Consider the following 15,543-nt stretch of genomic DNA (forward strand, 5'->3'; position numbering starts at 1 on the left):
CTGATATAAAATTCGTGTGAAATGGATAAAAAATGAATGAGTTATGCTTGCTTAAAGTTTGACATGTCAAAATGTTTTTGCTCGGATCTCTTAATCCATGGATTGTTAGGTTTAGATGTTGATTGATCTGTAATCTACATTGAAAGAGCTTTCTGTTGATGTATGCATCTCAAAATTCTGGAAAATTTTCTGAACACAGCTCCGCCGTCTTCGCGAAGAAGATGGTGGAAACCACCGCTGGCCATACGCGTATCACTATGCGCCATACGCGTATCACTGTGCGTCATACGCGTATCACTATGCGCCATACGCGTATCACTGAGCCACCACTGGCCATACGCGTATCACTGTGCGCCGTACGCGTATCACCTGCAGCATGTTTTCAAACTTAAAATCCATTTTATTTTTCCCTACAATTTCCATATGCATTGTTTTCCAAACTTCAAAAATTCATAAGTTCTTCATTTTTTGTCCAAATTTGATGAGACTTTTTGCATTATTCTCCTTGTGATGTGTAGTTTTTTATGGTGATTTTTAATATTTTTTTTCACGTGTAGAAAAATAAATTGCCTAGGGTTTTCTCATGTATGTCCATTTTTGATACATTTTGGTAATTGATCCATGAAATGCTCATATCATAAAATAAATTTGTGCCAATTTTTTGTGATGATTCCTGACTGGTTGATGGTCATTTATATGTAAATTTCATGAATTTTTGATACCTGGTTAGAGAGCAGCAAATTCTGGAACTTAGGTGTGACAATTTGTGTCACACCTCTTGATGTCAACTTGTTGAATTTAATTGGATGACCTATGCATGTTAGAATTGAATGAAATTTGGCATGGTGAATTGTTGATATGTTAGGATGTTGTATGAATTTTTGTAGGATTTTTCACTGTATTTTCAATTTAATCTTGATTTTTCATTTCTGGTTGTTGAAATTGCAAGCTCATGTGATACATGTTGGTAGATTGATTGGGAAATCCTCATATTGTATTGTATGGCCATGAAATTTGATATGCATGAACTAGACACATGTTAGGACCTCCCTGTTTTGGTCTCACCCATTTCTTTTTTGTTTTCAATGAGATAGGAATTTTTGAAGTGGATGTATGCATTGATGGTGTGAATTGGAGCATGAAATTGTGTCTGTTTTTGTTGATTTTCATTGACATGGTTCCATCTGCCCAATTGAGCTCAAATTTGACATGGTAGACCTTGATTGACCCCTGTTTAGGTGTATTTAATTTGAGATTTTTTTGATGTGTTTTGGCATGGATTTGAATGCAATACTTCTGTTTGTGTGTTTGATGCTTCATTTGACCTCATATGGATTGTTTTGTGCATGAATTGAACTTGATGGATGATATAAACATGAGACCAATGATGTTTGCTTGTGTTTGATGATAATTTGGTGTTGGATGGTGGATACCTTGCTGTTTTAACTTTTTTCTTGCTTTGGGACCCTAGGCTTGGCCTAGTGGTCTAGTTGCTAATATTTGCTTGATTTTTCAGGATCAAAAAAGCAATGTACATGGAGAATGATACAAGTTGATTTTAATTGATGTTGTGGATGTTTGTACACTAACATAACATTGTTTTGTAGGTGTTGGAGTTTGGGTTTAAGCCTTGGGCTTGCCTTGTGTTGTGTATAGTTTGACTGTTTAACTGTTTGCTGTACAATTTGTCTGGTTGAATACTGACTGAGTTTGATTGTTTCCAGGTACTTTAGTTGCTCAGTTCCTTGTGAACTATTGCTTTGCTTTGCTTAAGCAACTTGCATTTGAGGTATAACCTTCTTACTTCATGTAGTCTGGAGACCCGGCTGTTACCGGGCCGGGCAAATTGTCTGAAGTCCTCCTTAAGAGGCAATGCTTGTGTATGTTTATTTTTAAGCCCAAGCAGGAAAAGTCCTTCAAGTAAGGCAATTGGTGGAAGGTAGGGGCAAGCAACCTGTCCCCCACTATTCAGTTGAGTCTTCTCCTTGCTCCCATTACATGGTTGTAGCATTGAGATCAAAAGCCCAAGATCTGTTGTGTCAGAGTCATCGAGTATAGAAGGGTTCCCCTATTCTGGACCCATGCTCATTTGTCAGCTCTCCCTGGTTAGGGATATGAGCTGTGAGGTCTGATCCTCACTTCATCCTTTCATCTGCTTCACCTTAGCCTCGTAATGGCAAGGTTAAGAGCAAACACAGCCTGTACAGACGATTGCTTAGGCAGTCAAACCTGATTGATTGAGCCCCCTTGTTTGGCTATAGTGCGTGTTATGTGGATATCTGATTGACATGCTTGTTTGAGATACCTGTTCTCATTTGATGATATATGATTGTATGCTTGTGTGCTAGCTTCTTTCCTGGTTAGGTTAGTTTGCTTATGCAAGTAGGATAGAAAACCGAACTTAGGGTTAACTTTGCATGACAACATTAGGCTCGAGTCTCAGCTCCCTAGTGTCGTGTTTTTCCCTCTGTTTCTGGTTAGGAGAGAGTTTCTCCCCTGTTTAGGGGAACTACATCGCCCTGATCCTCGTGCCAGACGAGGTATGTAGGCAGGTGGTCGTGCGAGACCACTCCGGGCAACCTTTTTCTTTTTTGTGTGCGTTTACTTGTTATCTGATTGCATGTTTGGCTCGGATGCCGACGTAAGCCCAGTGATTGGCTGTCGGGCTCCACGTTTGCCCTTTTGAGTGTGTTTTGGTTCGGATGCCGACGTAATTCCATCCAGTGGTTGTCGGGCTCCATGTTTGCCACCCTTGCTTATTTGTATGTTTTGTGTTGTTTGGCGTGCGTAAGCCGAACTACAGTGGCTCTGATTCTTGTTCCAGACAAGATATGTAGGCATAAGGTGCGATACCTTATCGAGCCCGTTTCTCCTAACCCCACCTGCGTTCCCCGTGTGTGTGTGTGATGTTTATCAACCTTTTCTTTTCTTAGAACGTGGATCCCGTCGAGTACGACGGACGTGAGGGGTGCTAATACCTTCCCCTCGCGTAACCGACTCCCGAACCTTTTCTCTCTGGTCGCGAGACCATGTCTTTCCAGGTTTCTCTGAGCGTTTCCTTTCCCTATCTTGGGATAAATAACGTTTAGTGGCGGCTCTGTGTGTTTTTATTTTTAGGCTCGCCGGTTGATTTTTCGCAGGATGCGACAGTAATCACAAAAAAACATAATAAATAATAATCTCTCCATCTGCATAATATTTGTTTGCACTCCACTTCTCTAAAATCAAAATATCAAATCATTATGCAGGTTGGTTCTCAAACCCATTGAATATAATGATCATACTCCCTCTCCAAACTTTGATTTCCCTGTGTTTGAAGCTGAGAAAGAGAATGATGATGAAGAAGTGTCTGATGAGTTATCCCGTTCGCTTGAGCACGAGGAAAAAGTCATTCAGCCGTTTGAAGAGCAGATTGAATTAGTCAACTTGGGTTCCGAGGATCATGTGAAGGAAGTCAAGATTGGGTATCAATTATGCCCAGAAGGTAAGAAGGGGTTGATTGATCTTCTTCATGAATATTTTGATGCGTTTGCTTGGTCCTATCAAGATATGGCTGGTTTGGATTCTGAGATCGTGGAGCATAGATTTGTCGTTGAAGCCAGAATGCCCGCCGGTCAAGCAGAAATTGAGAAGAACTCATCCTGATATGGCAGTGAAGATTAAAGAGGAAGTGCAGAAGCAGATTGATGCTAGATTTCTTGTTACCTGCGAGTATCCGTAGTGGGTGGCCAACATTGTTCCTGTTCCTAAGAAAGATGGAAAAGTCCGCATGTGTGTTGATTACAGAGATTTGAATAAAGCCAGTCTAAAAGATGATTTCCCTCTGCCACACATTGATATATTGGTAGACAATACAACTAAATTCAAAGTCTTTTCATTTATGGACGGATTTTTTGATTATAATCAAATCAAGATGGCACCTTAAGATATAGAGAAAACCACATTCATTACACCCTGGGGAACATTCTGTTATAGAGTGATGCCTTTCGATTTAAAGAATGTTGGTGCAATGTACCAGAGAGCTATGACCACTCTTTTCCATGATATGATGCATAAAGAGATTGAGGTTTACGTTAATGATATGACTGCTAAATCTAGTGATGAAGAAGAGCATATTGAGCGTTTGTTGAAGTTATTCCAGCGTTTGAGGAAATATAAACTCCGCTTGAATTCCAATAAGTGTGCTTTTGGTGTTTGTTCTGGTAAGTTGTTGGGCTTCATTGTCAGTGAGAGGGGTATTGAAGTTGATCCCTCCAAGGTCAAAGCAGTACAAGAGATGCCTACGCCAAAAACTGAGAAGCAAGTAAGGGGTTTCCTCTTCCGCTTGAATTATATCTCAATATTTATATCGCATATGACTGCCACATGTGCACCTATTTTCAAGCTCCTTCAGAAAGATCAGTCTTGTGATTGGACCGAAGATTGCCAGAAAGCTTTTGATAGTATCAAAGAGTATCTGCTTGAGCCTCCAATTTTGTCTCTGCCTATTGATCATGTATTTGACTGTGCTAGATGAGAGTATGGGATGTGTTCTTGGTCAACAAGATGAATCTGGGAAGAAAGAATATGTAATTTACTACCTCAGTAAGAATTTCACAGACTGTGAGACTCAGTATTCTATGCTTGAGAAGACATGTTATGCATTGGCTTGGGATGCTAAGCGTCTGTGCCAGTATATGTTGAATCATACTACTTGGTTGATATCCAAATGGATCCAGTCAAGTACATTTTTGAGAAGCCTGCTTTAACTAGGAGGATCGCCGGTTGGCAGATGTTGTTATCCGAATATGATATCGAATGTCGATCTCAGAAAGTTATTAATGGTAGTGTCTTGGCTGACCATTTGGCTCACCAACCTATTAAAGATTATCAGTCAGTTGAGTATGATTTTCCTGACGAAGAGATCTTGTACTTGAAGATGAAAGATTGTAACAAACCATTGCTTGAAAAAGCACCAGAACCTGGTTCCCGTTGGGGCATGGTATTTGATGGAGCTGTTAATTTGTATGATAATGGAATTGGGGAAGTGATTATTACTCCTCACGACACTCATTTTCCATTTACAGCTAGATTAGCCTTCAAGTGTACGAATAATATGGCTGAGTATGAAGCTTGCATTATGGGGCTTGAAGAGGCCATTGATCTCAGAATTAAATACCTTGACGTCTATGGAGATTCAACTTTGGTTGTGAATCAAATCAAAGGTGAATGGGAGATGAATCAACCCGGTTTGATACCATATAAAGATTATGCGAGGAGGATATCAACTTTCTTTACAAAGGTTGAGTTTCATCATATCCCTCGAGATGAAAACTGGATGGCAGATGCTCTTGCAACGTTGGCTTCAATGATTGTGGTAAATTTTTTGAATGACTATGATGCATCTTGATAGGCTAGCTCATGTATTTGCTATAGAAAAAGTCAAAGATGAAAAGCCTTGGTATTATGATATCAAATGTTTCCTCCAAAGTCAGGTTTAACCGTCTGGGGCATCTTTAAAAGATAAGAAGACTTTGAGAAGATTAGTTGGTAACTTCTACTTGAATGGTGATGTGCTTTATAAGAGAAATTTCGATATGGTTTTGGTCAGGTGCGTGGATAGACACGAAGCAGACCTGTTGATGACTGAAGTCCATGAAGGCTCCTTTGGTACTCATTGTCGCATCCGCAAAAAACAACCGGCGGGCTAAAACAAAACAACACAGAGTCGCCACCGTGCGTTATTTATCCCAAAAGAGGGAAAGGAAACGCTCGAAGTAAACCTGGAAAAGACATGGTCTCGCGACCAAAGAGAGATGGGATCGGGAGTCGGTTACGCAAGGGGAAGGTATTAGCACCCCTCACGTCCGTCGTACTCGACGGGATCCACGCTCAAAAGGAAAGAATAAGGTTGCTAAAACTGCTCACAAACATCACACACACACACACTAGAAACAACACAGGTGGAAGAAGAGGGGAACGGGCTCGCTAGGATATCGCATCCTATGCCTACGTATCTCATCTGAAATGAGAATCAGAGCTACCGTAGTTCGGCTAACGCACGCCGAAACAAAACACACACAAACAGGCAAACATGGAAACCGAATGCCAATCGCTGGACTTACATCAGACTCCGAACCAAACAAACCCACACTGGAAACCGACTGCCAATCGCTGGACTTACGTCAGACTCCAAGCACACAGCAATAGGATACGGAATGCCAATCGCTGGGCTTACATCCGTCTCCTAACACACACAAGAAGGATAACAAACAACAAGTTACTAAGGAGTCTGGCACTCGAGCCTAGCAACTTGTCAAGCAAACACACACAAAAAGAAAAAAAAGATGCCCGGAGAGATCTCGTACGACCTCCTGCCTACATACCTCATCTGGTATGAGGATCAGGGCAACGTAGTTCCCCTACGCAGGGACAAAGGACTAGCCTAACCAGATACAAAGGGAGACACTACTAGGGAGACTACGACTCGAGCCTAGCAGTTATCATGCATATCATCCCTAAGTTAAGGTTGCTATCTAACTTGCACAGGGAGCAAGCTATCCTAAACAGCACAGGCAAATCAAACATTCACACAAATAGCACACACTATATACAAACAAAGTGGGCTCACACAAGGGTTAGGCTGTGAAACACAAGCCAACTGGAATCGGGTGATGTTAGCTCTTAACCCTAACATTGAGAGTTAGGGTGAAGCAGATGAAATAGGAAGTGAGGGGTGTGCCTCACAGCTCTTATCCCTGGCCTGGGAGAGCTTGACTCAAATAGAAGGCGTGGGAGTTCAGAAAGGATGAACTCTTCTATCCACATGACTGACTCAACATAGATCTTGGGTTAATATCCACAATGCATCAACATGTAATGTGAGCAAAGGGATGACACACAGACTAACAGGAGATGGGTTACACATCTCTTTTATCTGTCAATTGCCTTATCAAAGATCTTTTCCTGCTTGGCACAAACAAAAACAATCACAAGCATTGCCTCTTAAGGAGGACTTCAGACAGGTGCCTGCCCAAGTAACAGGACAGGTCTTCCAGACTACATGAAGTCAGAGAAATTATACCTAGATGGTTAAGCAACCAAGCAAAGTTCAAAGAACTATAGCAACTAAGGTACCTGAAAACAATCCAACACAATCAGTATACAATCAACAAAAGTCAAACAGACAATTCAAAGTCAACAGTCAACAGACATAGTCAACAACAGTCAAACAAGCAACAAGTGCAAGGCACAAGATCAACTCAAATGAGCTAAAAGCCACCTACAAAACAAGTCAAGATTAGTCAAGATAAACCAAATAGTCAACTCAAGCAATGTGAATCAATTCCCTCATGGCCATATGCTTCTTAACCTGCAAACCAAGCTCAAACATGAGAAGCAAACCACTAGGACAAGGCCTAGGGTCAAAGTTGGAGAAATAATCCAAAACAGAACATGAAATTTGACAAGAATCAAGCTTAATCAATTAAGAACGATATCCAAGTGGTCTCATATCAATAGCATCAACCAAGTTCATTTCACAAAGCACATAAGGCAAAACATGCAAGTTGAAAGCTCATTGAAGCAAACAGAATGAACCAATCCACATCAACTCAAAAATGATTCAATAAATCTCAAGAAAAATCATGGTTAAACAGCACACATCAAATGATCAACACTCCAAAAATCAAAGCATTTGGATAAGTTTAAGCATGGCAAATAAATTCCATAAGGCAAGGTAAGCACAAACAAGCTCAATTGAGGCACAATTTCATACATCAACTTCACACAAGCCTAAAACAGAATCCACACATGATAAATGCATCCAATCAAAGCCACAATAAGCTTCAAAGTGTCTAGAATCAATGTGAAAATTTTCAAGTTCATATGATACACAACCAGCATTTCACAAATCTTTTAAATTCATGACTATCAAAAAGTCCACAAATGACAAGCCAGAAAGGAAAATCCCAAACAAATCAGAAATCAATCCAAAAATTCTAAGAAAATTCATGATCAATTCTAACATCCAGAAGTAGCATCATGCAATAAATCTCATCAATTGGCATTTAATTGGCATGGAAAATAAAATCAACAAGTCAAGAAAGCAAAGGTGTGACACACATTGTCACACCTACATTCATCAGATCATAACTCCACAACCAGAAATGAGAAAAATGCAAACTCTATACCAAAATGACCATTGAGATGTCTATTTTAAGCATGCAAAATTTAACAATCATTGAATTAAAATCCATCATTTCATGAAGGATATGGCAAGAAAGGTTCCAATTGGATACACATAAACAAACCCTAGGCAAAAATAAAATCCATCCGTGCATAATTTCTGGAAAAAATCTCATAAAATAGTAGACATCATGAGGAACAACATGCAAAAAACCTCATCTCATTTGGATCATTAATCATGGAGATATGAATTTTCTAAATGGAGAAAAAATTAAAAACCATGAAAGAAGCATGTATGAACATGGATGGAATATTGAAATAAAATGCAAAGGCCTGGTTTGAAAAATGTATGCGCCCGGAATCGAAGTGTGTTGCGATTTGAACTTGGCGCTTCTTAAGTGAAACGCGCCGTTTCACTTAAGTACATGTGGCGCTGGGAAGCAACATCAACCAATCATTTAGCCACGCAGGATTTAAAACCACCAATGCATGGCAATTAACACAAAACAACATGCAAGTACGCGCGCTCATGGATCAAACAACCTTCTGGAACGAAAAACCCTAGGATTCATACAGGTTCATACGTGTTCTTGAGCTCAAGAACATTTTCTTCCAGAAATTCACAAAAACCACACCATTGGAATAATCTTTCAACGTACAACATGGATCAAGGCTTGGTTTAACCTAATTCGTCCTAGGTTCAAAGATTCGAATGGATTAAGCTTTGCACATCAAACTTCTAATCACTATAACTACTTCATTACTCCATGAAATTCAATGATCTAAAGTGCAGATTAATCACCAATAAAAGATCTATAACATGCATACATCAATTTCAAGAATCATGAGAATCGAATTCCAACCTTAATTGAAGTGCAGAACTGGAATCGGTTGTTTCAAGCCTTGCCAAGTCCAAACAGTCCTTCTTTAGCTCTTGTATGATGATTTGGATGAAGGTTTGGAGGTTGATCTTGCACGATTTGTCCAGAAAATCAAGCTGCCATGGATGGAGGTTATCTTCAACAGTCCTTAAACATGCATGTAATCCTTCGAATCTTGCTTCCAACACACTCAATTATGCTTATGGATGATGATTTGATCAAGAACAAAGCAAAGTATGTGGAGAAATTTAAAGAAAAAGTGAGAGAGAAAATTGAAGAGATTTGTGAATTTAGATCTAGATCTGAGAATTCTGTTATGTTAATGAAGTTTCTGTTATGATTAGGCTATATATATGTTCTGTTAATGATGCACACTAATCATGATTAAGCAAAAAGCAAATGGATTAGTGAAATTGAAGTGTTATGGCCAATTGTGAAATTCACCTCATGTGCATGCATGGATTGCTATAGTACACGAAATTTATGCCAAATCCACTTGAAATGTTGTTTAAGAGCCAAGGCAAGTGATTGGAAGTGAAAGCAATGCATATTTTTCAAATTGTAATTTTCCCTCCAAATTTCAAATGAAAATTCAAATATTTTTGTGATCAAAATGCATGGCTTATGATGTATAATTTGGATAGTACATGTCAAAACAAGAATGTTGCAAAAAGAACCACTCCATTTGGCCTTATGATTCAAAAGTTATGCACTTGTGAAGTTCAAATTTGCTTGACCATGATTTGACCATATCTTCTCAACCACACATGGGAAATTCATGTTCTTGGACTTTTTGGAAATGGGAGAACAAGATCTACAACTTTCATTTTGGACAAAATTTTATTTGAAGCATTTTTGATGATGTAATCTTGAGGAGAAAACCTTTCCATTTTTGGCAATTTTGAATTACAAGTCACTTTCTATTTTTGGAAAGTTTTATCCTGACTTTATTTTCTTCCATGATGATGTTTGAAATGTCAAATGAGACTTGTTTGAACATGAATGAAGTATTTCTAACCACTTCCCACCTCCAAATCCATGATTGCATGCACAGTTGACTTTGGTTGACTTTCTAGGGTTTCAGATGAATTTCAGCTTGACTGTTGAGCTTGAGCCTCAATCTCCTGATGACATGGCTTCAAAATGAAACCCTAGCTTTCACAAGCTCATTAAAACCATATGATGATCCCCATCTCATTAAAGACCCCATCTCCTTGACAAACCCTGACTGGCACAATTCAACTGATTAGGGTTGACCAGAGGTCAAAACCCTAATCTAAAGGAACTGATCAGAAATAATGAACCTTGATGATGATGATGTACCATTTCAACCAAGATAATATCCAACCTCCTTTAGGAACCAAGAAACCCTAATTGGAACACAAACCCTCAGATGGCTAGTGATCAATTCAATGAAACCCTCAAGCTTGAACCTTTTAACCTCTTTATCTGCTGAGCAAGACCTAGGAGGATGACTTACTTATTATTGCCACATGATATGCAAAGATGCAATGACTAATTTCCTAAAAATGAAATGCAATATGCTAAGCTAGTCCCAAGAGAGGAAGGCAAATTTTGAGGTGTTACAGCTGCCCCTATTCAATCCACTGTGAACCTGTCGATATGAATAGCCTCGGCTTTCAGATGATCAGGGTGACGAGTGATTGAATACCAAGAACAGACGAACAATTTACACTCTGATGGGAAATAATTAACAATGCCTGTCGGAGTCGGTAAAGAACGCAATCTCGAAAAGAAAAAATCCGTCTGGTACGGAGAAAGTCGGCTTGAATACCGAAAAAGGAATATTGGTCTGGATACCAAAATAAATGGTAACACAGGAATAACCATGGCCTGAACGCCGCTTGTCAGCCTGAATACTGAGCATCGGAATATGAGAGTATTAATGTCGGTCTGGACACCGGGAGATTGGTCTGAATACCCAACAACTGGCCTGAATGCCACTTCGGTCTGAACACCACTTCGGTCTGAGCACCGGAAGATTAGCCTGAGTGCCACAAGCTGCATCGATCTGAACTTCGGAAGCTTCTTCGACCTGAGTATCGGAAAATTGGCCTGAGTGCCGTATCGGTCTGAATACCCGCCTCGGTCTGGATACCGGAAACTTGGCCTGAATGCCACAAGTACTTCAACCTGATTGTTGGAAACCTCTTCGATCTGAAAATCGGAAACCGGCCTGAGTGCCACAAGTTCTTCAACCTGATTGTTGGAAACTTCTTCGATCTGAAAATCGGAATTTTTGATCTGAATACCCACCACGGTCTGATCACCAGAAAACTGGCCTGAATGCCACATCTCGGCCTGAACACCGGAAACTCTTCATGCCTGTCAGCGTCGGCAAAAAAGGAATAGTGATACATGAGACGGCACGCATGCCAACGACCCATGCTGGGGATAACAAGCCACGAACCGGCTATTCTCTATTCAACCCTAGCCAACGAACATTTTGCGTTTAGCTGGGGATTATCTCTTTTTCACTTTGCTTTTTTTTTTTGAACCCCGGAACTTCCTCGATTAACATTCCATCTCCGCCCGACAGAAACTCTTCCTCCAATATCGCACTACTGGGGAATACCTTTGATTCAGAATCATGGTACCAAAACTCCTCGGAGCACATCTTCACCTTCGGGCGAAACCACCTCTCAAACAGTAACCACGGTTTGAGACTAGCTTATGCTTGCAATAATGATGCATGATTGATTTTTCAGCGTAATGCTCCATAATCATGGAAATGCTACGCGATTTATTATGCAATATGCTATGCTTATTCTACATGATGAATGTATAGAAAGTATCCCCCTCAAGGGACTCTTCTGGGGAGCTTGAGGCACTCTGCTGAGGAACTCAACAACACTCCGATCTCCACCTTGCTGGGGAATAACACTGATGCTGGGAAATAGGCCACCCTTACCAGGGATAACCTCCTCTGCACCCGATCCGCTTGGGGACTTCGCTGGGGAAAGAACCACCAACGCACTCTGTGGGGATAACAATAGTCTCTGACTTACTGGGGAATATCAATCCCGACTCTGCTTGGGGAATTCCACTACCAACAGATACCTCCGCTGGGAAATAGCAACCTTCGGGCCTAGCTGCTGAGGAAACACCAATCTACAACCTGCTGGGGAATAACCATCCTGACCCTGCTAGGGAAGCCACAAACCTTAAATCTGCTGAGGAATCAGTTATCCCGACTCTGCTTGGGGAATTCCAGGAAATTCTGGCACTGAGCACCTGTCGACTCATCGAACCATGGCATTCACCGTCCAAATCCAATGTCAGCTTTCCAATTTTGAGAACTCCCAGACTCGTCTGGACTTTTCTGATTCATCACCTTGTATTCCCGACTTCTCCGTACTCAACGGAGATCGAACTCCCTGGATTCACACAGACTTTCCAATTTTAGACTTTGAAGAGTCTTCTTGATTAATATACAGGATCGTCGTACGTCCTCACTGTCTTTTCACCATTCTTCCATTCATTCGTCCCTGATTGGACTCCACGGGGATCTTTTGTCAAAAGCTTCCACATCACAACCTGCAAGTGAGTGAAAATACCTAACATCACCTGCAAAAGGAATCGTTAGATAAAAACGTGCCCCAGGCGTGTCAAGACTTCAACACTTGGGTCACTCAAACTTTCGAATAAGATTTCAAGTTTTCAATCTTATAAACATGCATTGAAAGGGACCTCCATGTATCAAAATGCAAAGATTCTTTATCACAAACAATTAGATGTTTTTGCAATCAAAGCGGTAACGAAAAACAAAAACAAAATTATTTGGCTGAATATGCATTTTATTGATTGGAAAAGTGTGGCTCATAACCGAGCAATACAAAGGAAGCAATTCCTGAAAAGAGGTAATTGCGCACAAAAGGAAAAGTCTATCCTAATGGCAATGTGAAACCCGTGATCTCATCGAGTTCCAACTCGGTTACACCCCATATGTCCTCAAACTCTCCGTGCTTTTCTGCCTTCTGAACAAGACGTTTCCGACTGCTCCTTGCCGGGTATTATCCATGTCATAACCAAAGTACAAACGATCATGCCAGACGGAATTGTTCGTTTCAATCCCTCTTTTGCCTGGACCGCCCTTTCGGGTTTTCAGTCCACCGGGATACCCTTTTTTGCCCAAGTCGCCTTTTCAGGTTTTCGACTTGTCGGGTGTACAGTTTTTCTTTTTTATCCCTAATTTTTGCCCGAACCTTTTCATCATTTTTTTTGGTTCGCCGGGATGCCCATTTTTGCCTGGACTATTTTATTCTTTTCGTCCAACGGGTCTCTTTATACGAAGTATTTTTTAACTGCGTCCGCATTCACAGGGGATGGAAAATCCTCGCCATCCATGGTCGTTAACAACAAGGCTCCGCCAAAGAAAACCTTCTTGACCACGAATGAACCTTCATAATTAGGTGTCCATTTGCCCCTACGATCGTTTTGAGGAGGAAGGATCCTTTTCAGCACCATATCACCTACGTGATATACCCTAGGTCGCACCTTTCGGTCAAAAGCACGCTTCATCCGCTGCTGGTACAACTGCCCATGACAAATGGCTGTCAGCCTTTTTTCCTCAATCAGGCTCAACTCTTCATACCGAGTCCTTACCCATTCCGCCTCTTGCAACTGCACGTCCATCAGGACTCTCAACGACGGAATCTGAACCTCAATCGGTAGCACGGCTTCCATCCCATATACAAGCAAGAAAGGCGTTGCCCCCGTAGATGTACGCACCGAAGTTCGATACCCATGTAATGCAAACGGCAACATCTCATGCCAGTCTTTATAGGTCACAACCATCTTCTGCACAATCTTCTTGATATTCTTATTGGCTGCCTCAACCGCCCCATTCATCTTCAGACGATAAGGAGAAGAATTGTGATGCTCGATCTTGAATTCCCGGCACAGTTCTGCCATCATCTTGTTGTTCAAATTAGAACCATTATCAGTAATGATTCTCTCGGGAACCCCATATCTGCAAATAATGTCTCTCTTGAGAAACCTGGCAACGACCTGCTTCGTCACGTTCGTATAAGAGGCTGCTTCCACCCACTTGGTGAAGTAATCAATAGCCACTAATATGAATCGGTGCCCATTCGAAGCCGTAGGCTCTATCTTCCCGATCATATCAATGCCCCACATAGCGAACGGCCACGGAGACGACATTAAGCTCAACGGATTTGGAGGTACGTGCACCTTGTCAGCATAAATCTGGCATTTATGACATTTCCGCACGAAATTGAAACATTGGGCCTCCATTGTCATCCAATAATAACCTGCCCTCAGCAGCTTCTTCACCATTGCATTCCCACTGGCATGGGTACCGAACGACCCTCATGAACCTCTTTCATCAATTGGCTTGCCTCTTCATTATCAACACATCTGAGCAAGACCCAATCGAAATTTCTTTTGTACAAAACCCCATCCTTATTCAAGTAGAACACCATGGCCAACCTCCGCAGAGTCTTTCGATCCTTCTTGGATGCTCCCTCAGGATACTCTTGAGTTTCTAGATAGCGCTTGATATCGTAATACCACGGCTTCTCATCATCAGGCGTTATGTCAACAGCAAACACATAAGCCGGTCTATCCAGACGTCCCACCTCAACACTGGGGAACTGATTCCACCACTGCACCTTAATCAAGGCAGCCAGAGTAGCCAAAGCATCTGCCAACGGATTCTCTTCTCTGGGCACATGATGCAATACCACCTTGGTGAAAAACGTCAACAATCTCCTCGTATAATCCCGGTATGGAACTAAATGAGACTGATGCGTATACCATTTTCCGTTAACCTGATTCACAACCAGAGCTGAATCTCCATATATGACAAGGTTCTTGATCCTCAAATCAATCGCCTCTTCAATCCCCAATATACAAGCTTCGTATTCAGCCACATTGTTGGTGCACTCAAATGTTAGCCGGGCAGCAAAAGGAATGTGGGATCCTTTTGGCGTAACCAAAACAGCACCAACACCGCTACCATTCACGTTAACGGCCCCATCAAACATCAGAATCCATTCGGATTCAGGGTCAGGCCCCTCCTCCGGGATCGGTTCCTCGCAATCTTTCGATTTGAGAAACATGATGTCCTCATCAGGGAATTCAAACTTCATCGGTTGATAATCCTCAATGGGTTGCTGAGCGAGGTAATCAGACAATACACTCCCCTTGATTGCTTTCTGAGAGGTGTACTGGATATCATATTCTGTCAAAATCATTTGCCACCTCGCAACCCGTCCGGTCAATGCTGGCTTCTCAAAAATGTACTTGATTGGATCCATCTTGGAAATCAATAAAGTGGTATGAACTAGCATATACTGCCTTAGTCGGCGAGCAGCCCAGACCAAAGCACAGCAAGTTTTCTCGAGCAGTGAATATCTTGTTTCACAGTCGGTAAACTTTTTGCTAAGGTAGTATATGGCATGCTCTTTTCGACCAGACTCGTCATGCTGCCCCAATACACACCCCATAGACC

Source organism: Lathyrus oleraceus, chromosome 4 (assembly GCF_024323335.1).
Source record: "Lathyrus oleraceus cultivar Zhongwan6 chromosome 4, CAAS_Psat_ZW6_1.0, whole genome shotgun sequence".
Lineage (NCBI taxonomy): Eukaryota > Viridiplantae > Streptophyta > Magnoliopsida > Fabales > Fabaceae > Lathyrus > Lathyrus oleraceus.